We start from the raw sequence: 10,465 nt of genomic DNA on the forward strand, positions 1-10,465 counted from the left end.
AGTGTTGGTGAGAATGTAGAGAAATTGGAACTTTCATACACTTTTAGTGGGTGTATGAATTGGTAAGACCACTTTGGAAAACTGGCAGTATCTCCTAAAGCTGACTGTACACATGCCCTATGACCCAGCCATTCTACTCCTAGGTATGCACTCAACAGAAATGCAGCAAATGACATATGAACATATTTGTAGAAGCACTTTTTCTAATGACCTCAAAGTGTAAATGACCCAAATGCTCATCAACAGTAGAATGAATAAACAGTAGTATGGTCACACAGTGGAATACTGTACAGCAGAGAATGAACAAACTCTATACACCATTGTGAGTGAATCTCATAATGTTGATCAAAAGAAGCCAGATACAATGTAGTACATACTGTGATTCCATTTGTATAAATTGCGAAAACAGGCAAGACAAATCTATGACGTTAGAAGTCAGGATGGTGGTTATCCTTGGGTTTAAAATTGTGAAAGGGGTGAGGGAGATTTCTGGGAGCTGGTGATGTTCTATTTCTTGCTCTGGGTGCTGGTTAGATACGTGTATTCAATTTGTGAAAATTCAATGACCTGTACACTTAAGATATATGTACTATTCTGTTTATCTGTTGTATTTTAATAGAAAGTTAAAAAACAAAAATGTAAAAATATTTATTCTTTATGACAGATTTAAATTGCCCTCACTTATTACTATGTCTATAGCTATAAATATAATCAGTATTTGTTGTTCAGGCAATATTTGGTCTTTGATCAAGGTACAGATTAAAAAATTCAAATATACATATGCTTGAAAAATCACCATTTATTTTTAAAAGTGATAGGATTGAACATAAATAGACAAAAATTGAATTGCTTTCTCATTTGTCACAAACAGCCCAGCCTTTTTCATTTCCCACTTCTAGATTTAGCTGATATCAGGCAAATCTATGTGCATGGGGGGAAAGGTGGTGGTAATCTCATGAATAATCAATTGTCAATAGTAGCCATAATGAAAAATAAGGACCTGAGTATTAGAAACACCATTTACTGAAGACTTTGTTGTAATATTATAGATAAACCAAGTATTATAAGTGAAACAAAGTGAGTAATACAGTCATCTCCCTGAATCAGGCTGAAGAAGGATTTTCACCTGAAATACTGAGACTCAGCTTTCAAATTCAAAAGCCAGACAGTTAACTAGAATAAGTAAAATAGGCCAGATGAAATACAATGGGGTCTGGTGATGGGGTTTGGGAAAACCATAGAACCCGCAAAAAGTGGTTCTCAGAGTCTGTCCCCAGACCAGAAACGCATCAGGAACTAGGTAGAAATTCAAATTATCAGACCCCAACCAAGATCAACTGAATCAGAGACTGGGGGTGGAGCCCAGCAATCTGAGTTTTAATAAGCTTGATTCTGACACATGTTCATGTATGAGAACTATTGATTTAGATGTATTCTGATTCAAATATTTTAAAAAATCATGTGGGTTTAAAAAAAATCATCTGGCCAGATTTGGCCACAGGCTACCAGTTCATAACTTCTGATGAGAATCATATAAAAAACATAAACTTGAATTTTGTATGTCAATTCTGTAATTCCCTTTTATAAGATAAAGAGAGATAGTATGTGGTAATGCTTGAACCTAAGTTTTCTCCTCCCTAGTATTCAGGCATATCTGGGCATTTCTGGGGTCTGGTGGAGGTGGGCCCTCTGGAATTCTATTTATAAGACAACTCAAGTTGCTTCCAAGGAAGAACTAACCCAGTAGAAGAAAGAACCAAATTACAGAGGTTGCATTAAGGGCAGCAGGTGGAGTTGAATATATCTGAGTACATCATGGTGTCTGCCACTCAGATTGTTTGCAGCCCAGCCTGGTGGACTCATTCATTCTTTCAACAAATAGCTATTGAACAGTCTGTCCCTGAGTCCTGTGACCCCAGCACAGCTGTAATATAAGATCTAGTAAGAGCTAATGGAGCTGTTTGTTTTGTTTTGTTTTGCTAATCTTAGGACACAGGGAGTGCAGCTTATCAGTGGTATGACTGTTGGTGCCAGGACTGTCAACACTTCCGATGCCTTGTCCGATGATGTCCGATGGACATCAGCCTTGCAGACCTCCTAGCATACAGTGGCAGTGCCTTTGGTGAGCAGCGATGACATAGCTTGGAAGTTGGCAGCAGCTGTTTTTAACAAGCAAGGAGAACTCTGAATACCATTTGGCAGCCTATTCTTGGAGCGCACATGCGACATCCCTGGGTACCCTGATTTAGGGGCAGTAGAGGATGAACCCTCTAGCAGAGGTAAAGAAATGCTATTTTGTAGCTATGGTTCTTACTATGTGTAACATAAGTTACACATGGAAAAACACTGAGTCCTCAATGGAATCTATGACTTTTTTTTTTCTTTTTTGACTTGGCAGCATTTAAAGAAACTACATGTTGCTTTTTGTGATAAGGTTAAAGTATGTGCTTGCAGTGAACAAGGTAGACTTAAAGATCAAATCTCAAACATTTGGTTTCCTTTTTTAAAATAAAACGCTGTGAGATTATTGTAGGCTTTGGGACATGAGGTTTGAAAAATCACAGCACACATTACTAATTTTTTTCTCTCTCTCAAAACATCCCTAAAAAATGAAACAATATTGCTGATGAGCTGTTTTTTGGCACCAACAAGCAGCTTACTGCAAAGGAAAAAGAACTTTGGAAACAGCCACTCCTTTCCTGCCAGAATTTTGAGAGATTGATGACCTTTTCCTTCATTTCTGCAATGCCTATAGGCTGCAGATTTTCAGTAACTTCCTGAAATCCCAAACTGAATTCTATTAAAAACATATTTGTTATTCTACACAAAAAAAATGTTTGGAGTTTGGAGACCACAAATCTCTGTAAGACCTATGGAATTCCTCAAAGTAACCAGAATTTTCCAGAAAGAGTCAAGTAGTTGCTACACTACATTTAACTCAGTGTTTTATGACACCTAATGAGCAAGGTGTGTGGTATGTCAATATTCCAACTAGGTAGCAATACCTTGCTATTGATTTATGTAATATATATACACATATATATATATATCTTGCAGATTTCCAATTTTCTGGTAGAGCCATATTTTTTTTCTTGATTGCTATTTGTTTGAAACCCATTTTTTTAAGCCCATGCAAATTGAGTTATTTTATTTTGATACTTCACTTCTAGCCAACCCAGAGTATCCACAGTGGAATGTGAGTTAGGAGGTGGGGGCAGGGATCAGGAGATTTGAGTTCTAACCAGCCAAGTTTCCCTGGACAGGTCAGTTCCCGCTTTGATGCTCAGTTTCACTCTTGGTAAAGTTGGAGGTGGGACAAATTGACCCAGAGTTCTGTGATTAGTCCAAAGTTCTGTGACTAGGGTTCCACATTCCTTAACCTCTGGATTATGAGAGCTCTCCCTGAAGAATCCTAATGACGGATTCAGTATTTGAAGGAGAAAAATTCACCTTGAGAGGACTTTCAGAAGCTATTGATATTACATATTTTTTTTTTTTTAGAGAGAGAGCTGGGGTAATTTTCTGTGTACATTTGGGCATAAGTGACTGGTGTTGTTAGCAATCAATCAAAGGCTTATTTCTAAATTAACTTAATAGAATTTAGTTTCCTGGAATGCAAATTAGTAACAGGAATATGAAACATTTATTTGATTCTGTTTTTATAATGTTTATTTCCTCCATGCCCTCTCCTTCCAACTCTCACCTGGCCTCTTCTCCCTAACCCTTTTTACACATGATTTTATACTTGGGTTATCAGCTTAATCTCAAATTCAGCTCTTCTCGCGTTACTTTCCTGCTCAAAACCTTAATACCTTTCTGTTTACTGCATTGTAAAATACAAACTCCTCATGGCACACAGAGTCCTGTACCATCTGACACAGTGCAGCGTCCCACCATTGTGGCCCATTACTCCTTTTACCTTAGCCTTTCAAGTTCCCTGCTCTTTCTTTCCATGCCCAGAATTTTTCTGGCTCTCTGCCTTTGTCGCATTGATTCTTGCTTCCTGTTTTCACTTGTTCAGATTCTACCTATTCTTAAAATTTAAGGCCAAGGTTCTGCTACCAGCTTTTCTTGATCTCTCCTAAATGTAGGCAACCTCTTTTTTCTGAGCTCCCATGGCAACTTACCTGCATTTCTCTCATAGCAGTTATCACTTTCTACTCTATATTTCTACTCTACTCTATAAATATATTACAGATATTTATGTTCATATCAATCTTCCTCACTAGATAATCAGCTTTATGAAGTCAGAAGCAATGTCTGTTCCATATTTGTAGCCCTCGAAGTACCTGGCATGTAGCAGTTCCTCCACAAATGTTTGTTCGATGAATAAAAAATATCAGAGCAGGGCTTCCCTGGTGGCGCAGTGGTTAAGAATCTGCCTGCCAATGCAGGGGACACAGGTTTAAGCCCTGGTCTGGGAAGATCCCACATGCCACAGAGCAACTAAGCCCGTGTGCCACAACTACTGAGCCTGTGCTCTAGAGCCCGCGAGCCACAACTACTGAAGCCTGAGGGCCTAGAGCCCGTGCTCCGCAACAAGAGAAGCCACTGCAATGAGAAGCCCGCGCACTGCAACGAAGAGTAGCCCCCACTCGTCGCAACTAGAGAAAGCTGCTCGCAGCAACAAAGACCCAAAGCAGCCAAAATTTAATTAATTAATTTTAAAAAAATCAGAGTTACCATGGGAAATTTCTCCATTTATCTATTATCTATCTGGCTATCTATCTATCCTATAATTTTTCAGCCTATTTCTGGTTTCAGTGAGGAAAATCAGGAAAAAAAGAAAAATGAGAAAGGTACAATAACTTAAACCACTGGTTTAGCATGTAATTAATATCTAGTTCCCCTCCTTCAAGCATTGTGCTGTAGTCAGCTTTCAAAAGTGATTTAGGTTCACATGAGTTTGTGTACTGTGATGTTCAAATGTTTGTTAAAACTGATGCAACTCTATGAAAAAGATCAACACTAACTCTGCAGATGCGTCATACAAATTTTAATCTGGTGAGGTGAAGAATTCACTTGAGGCATTGCTACCTGTGGGGCACTGAAAAAAGTTGTGGCCTTTTTTTCTTTCTTTGCGGGGGTGGGGCAAAGAACAGCCATTCAATGGAAAACAGACGGATGACTGACCATAGGGCTCATGATAGATATAGATATATATACACACATATATATTAAAGTGGTTATATATTTTTATATATATATAATGCTATATATTAATTACATAATATTTATATAGTATATACAATATATAAATGTATATTTGTATATATAAAAAAGACTTTATTCATTTCTATACCTTTTGTGATATTTACCAAGTTTTGGACAAATTCTTTATCTTAAAATTAATCTTGGGACTTCCCTGGTGGTCAAGTAGTAAAAAATCCACCTTACAACGCAGGGGATGTGGGTTTGATCCCTGGTCAGGGAACTAAGATCCCACATTGTCGGGAGCCACATAGGAAGTGCCTTTGAGTCTCAGCACGGACGAGACCCTTAGTGTCTGCAAAGCTGATGCTGTTGGACATAAAAATGGAAAAGCAAAGCTCTCGTTTGCAAAGCTTCCTGAACACAGGGTTTTTTATACTCCCCCTACCCTGTTGTTCCATGAAGAGCAGCTCCCTCCTGGTGGCTGGTGCCGTGTAATTGGTCTCTCTTGCCCAGTGCTGTAAGCTGGGCCCTCTCTGGAGGAGAAACCTGGGTTCCCGAAGACATGTGATCAGAGCCGGGGCCCCGCCAGTTGGCGAGGGAATCCCAGGGCAGGTGCTGGGCGTGGAGGCCACGGGGGCATAGGCTACCAAGGTGACAGAGAACTGACCTTCTCTGGGGGCGCTGCACCTCGCTCACTCGCACACCTCACATCTCCCTGCTTGGCCCCGGAGGATGGCTGGTTAGCCAGAGACGGGTAAGATTCCTCAGGGAAGGAACAACCTAAGACAGGCACAGTCGCAGAGGGGCCATCAGGAGAGAACTTGGGGGCCAACAGAGGTGGGGCACAGACCCTCACCCCCCCAACTTGTCCCCATGGCTGCTTCGCTTCCCACGCCCAGCTCAGATGGGAACCCAGGTAGCAGATAAGAGACCTGGCCAATGGCAACTGCTCTCCCGCCGCAGCAGGGCTTTGTTTCCCATTTTCTCCGTGGACCACAGCTTTCCTCTGTGTGGAAGCCAAGCTTTGCTCTGTGTGATTCCCCTTGTTTTCCCCTGCCTTTGCCTAAGGTGATTTTTGTAGGATTGTTATTGGTGTTGGGAAAAATGTATAGTTTTAATGCAGGGGTTTAAGAAAAACCCCAAGTTAGGGTAAAAACCAAGAGAAGAATTGTAGCTACTTCGGCTTTTTTAATGATTATATTTGTTGGGGAAATACAATGGTGGGAATATTTTTGCAGTAGCTTTTGATTTTAAAAGAAAAATTGCAAGAGTTATGGCCTCCCAGTGGAGTTATAAACATGCTGGGAAATACCTGGGTATGGTGGCAAGGTTTTATGCAACGGTGGGTTTAATCAATGAGTTCATGGTACAATGTCCGTTCCCATGGCCTTCTAGAAGTATAAAAAATAATGTACATTGTTTGGATTATAATGATAGGGTTAGAAAATCTGTGGATGAAATGTTATATTTTTGCTTTTAATTGTTAATAGAATTATTTGCTTAAGTTTATAGCTTGATTGAGCAGAATGTGCAGGTACAAGAACACCTTAATCTTTTGAGAAGAATGAAGAAACCGTAAACAGAGTTCCTGACGTAGATGTGACCAACATGGACTTAACCTGTTTTGAGAGACTCTGGGCGATGGGAAAATTACCTAACCTGTTTTAATCAATCTGCTGATGTAAATTACCTTTGTTTTGTGGCCTATGTGGGGGAGTTTTTGGCGTGGGAATGAGGATGTTGAATTTGAAAATGAGATTACTTTATAGTATAAATACTTTGAAATCAGGAGAATAAATTTGTCAGAGCCTTGCATCCTTTGAGGTGTCTTGTGCTCTGTCCACGCCGACTCCGTCTCCCCTTTGGGTGAAACCTGTTCAGCTGGGGCTGGTCCCCGGCACCACATGCCATGGGGCAACTAAGCCTGTGCGCCACAACTACTGAGCTAGCGCTCCTCAGTTAGAGAGCCCACATGCCACAAACTACAGAGCCCATGCGCCCTGGAGCCTGTGTGCCACAACTAGAGAGAGAGAAGAAAAAAACCCTGCACGCCACAACTAGAGAGATACCCGTAAAGATCCCACTGCCTCAGTGAAGATCCCGCATGCCACAACTAAGACCCGATGCAGCCAAAAAAAAAATAAAGTAAATAATAAATCTTAAAATAATAAAATTAATCTTAAGAGCCTCACATCACATACTTGAAATAAAAGCTTTTATTTGTATATTGGCTTATAATTTTTCAAGCACTTCCATCCTTATTAACTCATTTGATTTTCATGTTTTATTTCCAGACATATATTTTATACCTATTTATAATTGTTCATCCATCATGAAAATGGAAAAATTCCATTTCTTATAAATGCAGTGGATTTGTCTGCTGGTCCTTTATTTGCTTCACTCTTCTCTTTCTAATATATTTTATCCATATAGCAACAGTTTTCCTGACTTTCTACATCTGTAGTTCTTCCTGTTTCTGATTTCCCACTCTTTATTTTTAAGATGCTGATTTGTTCTTCATCTTTCTCCTTCCTCTGAGAAAGACCCATAAGTTTTTTCTTTGGAACTGTAATTCAACTCTTCCTTCCCCTTAATCTTTTTTTTTAAGGCAATGCCAATTTTTTTTTTTTTAATTTATTTTTGGCTGTGTTGGGTCTTCGTTTCTGTGCGAGGGCTTTCTCCAGTTGTGGCAAGTGGGGGCCACTCTTCATCGCGGTGCGCAGGCCTCTCACTATCGCGGCCGCTCTTGTTGTGGAGCACAAGCTCCAGACGCGCAGGCTCAGTAATTGTGGCTCACGGGCCTAGTTGCTCCGCGGCATGTGGGGTCCTCCCAGACCAGGGCTCGAACCCACGTACGCTGCATTGACAGGCAGATTCTCAACCACTGCGCCACCAGGGAAGCCCCCTTCCCCTTAATCTTGACTGACTCCAAAGATATTTAGTTGTAACCCATGCAATGGTGGTTGCTGCCCCTTAACTTGAACATTTTTATTGGAGAATCATTGTTTGCTAAAACATTTAGTAAGATACTTTTGTTTTATATTATATTTAATACAAACCATATTTATTAATTTGTTCTCTTATTTTCTATAGCTTCAAAGATTGTTTTAATACTCAGATTTATTGTTTATTCTTTTATAAATATACATCTCCTTTAAGAGTTCTTTGATAATTTCCTATCACACTTTTTAGGTCCTCAGTCTTTACATTCCATTGATAATCCTTCATCATACTTCTGGAAAGACATCTGTCTTCTATATTTACAAATCTTTCTTTAGCAGGATTTGCTGTTTCATCTTGGGCAGGGTGGAATTTGAAGCTTGATCTCTAATTGTTGCATTTTCTTCCCTTTCAGAGTGAATGCCCATTCTTTTTTTTTCAGCCACACCACGCAGTGTGTGGGATCTTAGTTCCCTAAGCAGGGATCGAACCTGCACTCCCTTCATTGGAAGCACAGAGTCTTAACCACTGGACCGCCAGGGAAGTCCCGATGCCCATTCTATACTTTACAGATTTAGTGCTATCATATTCCTCTTTATGTCCCATTGTTTTATTATTATTGGCATCCATACCTGTTTTTTTTTTTTTTTGCGGTACGCAGGCCTCTCACTGTTGTGGCCTCTCCCGTTGCGGAGCACAGGCTACGGACACGCAGGCTCAGCGGCCATGGCTCACAGGCCCAGCCGCTCCGCGGCATGTGGGATCTTCCCGGACCGGGTCACGAACCCATGTCCCCTGCATCGGCAGGCGGACTCTCAACCACTGCGCCACCAGGGAAGCCCCATACCTGTTTATATTGCTTATTCTTTATATGTTTTAAATGCTCACATTCCTTTTTTTTTTGGCCAAATGATGCCATTTAGCTATCACTGCATAACAACACCTCCTTTTCATATCTTCCCCTGAAGTTTCTTGGACTTGGCTGGCACTTTCTTGTGAGAGGGTCTACACACCATAACACCAGAAAGACCTATGGTCACATGAAGCTTTAACTAGCTCCCTTCTTTCCTCATTTTTTCCTGGAGAGTGGGGATTGGGTTCATGTGCCAATGTAACATCCTTACCTATTTTAGCAGTTTAACTGGCACTTTCCGGCTCTTCGTAGGAGAAAATCATCATTGGTCCATGCCCAAAACTTTTCTTTATCTAAACAAAACAAGTAATCTTCTTCTGACCTTCCTTTGGTGTTTTAACCCCTCTCTCTCTAGTCCCTTTTCTTTTGCTTACCTTGTACCATTTGATTATACATCTGAATCCTTCAATGGACTGCAAACTCTTTTGAAGACAAAAGCTAGATTGTATTTTTGCTACCTTCCACATCCTAATGCTGCAGCACAGCTGAAAAGGCAATAACAGTCATGATCTGGAGCTGTGAGCTAAACCAGTAGAAGCAGACTTGAACCTTTGTACCCCAGAAGCAGGGGAAGCAGGACTGTAAGCTGTTGTCTAGTATGATTTGCTTGGGGAAAAAAAGCCAAAGAGAAAATGAACCTTGTGGAGATTCTGCCCCCAGCAAGCCAGGAGGACAAGAAGACAAAACCCATCACGTCACCACCATCCTACCCATGTCTCCATGATGGGATTGGAGCTTTCTCCTCCAGTCACTTTTCAGCTCCAGGCTGGCTCTGGACCTGTGTTTCTCAGGCCAGGAATGTTATGATGCTTCAGACTGTCCTTCAGACAGGAGCCCTGAGAGGAGGAGTAAGTGGAGGAGTAGGAAAAGGAGGAAGAGGAGGAACATAATGATGATGTAGATGTATCCCTAGAGGAGAAGACCCCTGTCAAACAAGTCAAGAGGCTAGTACCCCAGAAACAGACGAACATTACTGAGGAAGAAAAGGTGGAAAAAGAAGAGAAGCAGTGAGAACCAGTCTTAAAGACAAGAGCCCTGTGAGAAGGGCCAAACCTGAAAAGTTGGGATCCAAGAAATGAGGAACCAGGAATGGCTTAGCTGCAGTGACTGAGAGAGGGTCTGCAAGTGGGCCTTCCTTGGAGTGTGCTGCAAACTTAGGGTACCCCCCCAGTCTCCCTCCATTTGAGTCTGAAGGTGATGGAGGTGTTGTGGAAGGTGCAATACAAGAGCCGTCACCCCCAGCTATCTAGTTTCAGCGGCACCTGGAGAGAAGAGCCCTGACCTCAGCGCTACAGTAAAGTTTGCTTTGCTAGGGAATTTTTTTTTAAGTATCCAACACTTAGCACAGTACATTATACATTATAATGTTTTTTTTAACATCTTTATTGGAGTATAATTGCTTTACAATGGTGTGTTAGTTTCTGCTTTACAACAAAATGAATCAGTTATATATATACA

The 10,465-nt window shown here is 40.9% G+C and overlaps 1 pseudogene; it reads left to right on the forward strand.

Annotated features, from left to right (window-relative positions):
• The first annotated feature begins 2,066 nt into the window (after window positions 1-2,066).
• Window positions 2,067-10,086, forward strand: LOC115864175 (nucleoplasmin-2 pseudogene; annotated as a pseudogene).
• Window positions 10,087-10,465: the final 379 nt, after the last annotated feature.

Source organism: Globicephala melas, chromosome 12, assembly GCF_963455315.2.
Source record: "Globicephala melas chromosome 12, mGloMel1.2, whole genome shotgun sequence".
NCBI lineage: Eukaryota > Metazoa > Chordata > Mammalia > Artiodactyla > Delphinidae > Globicephala > Globicephala melas.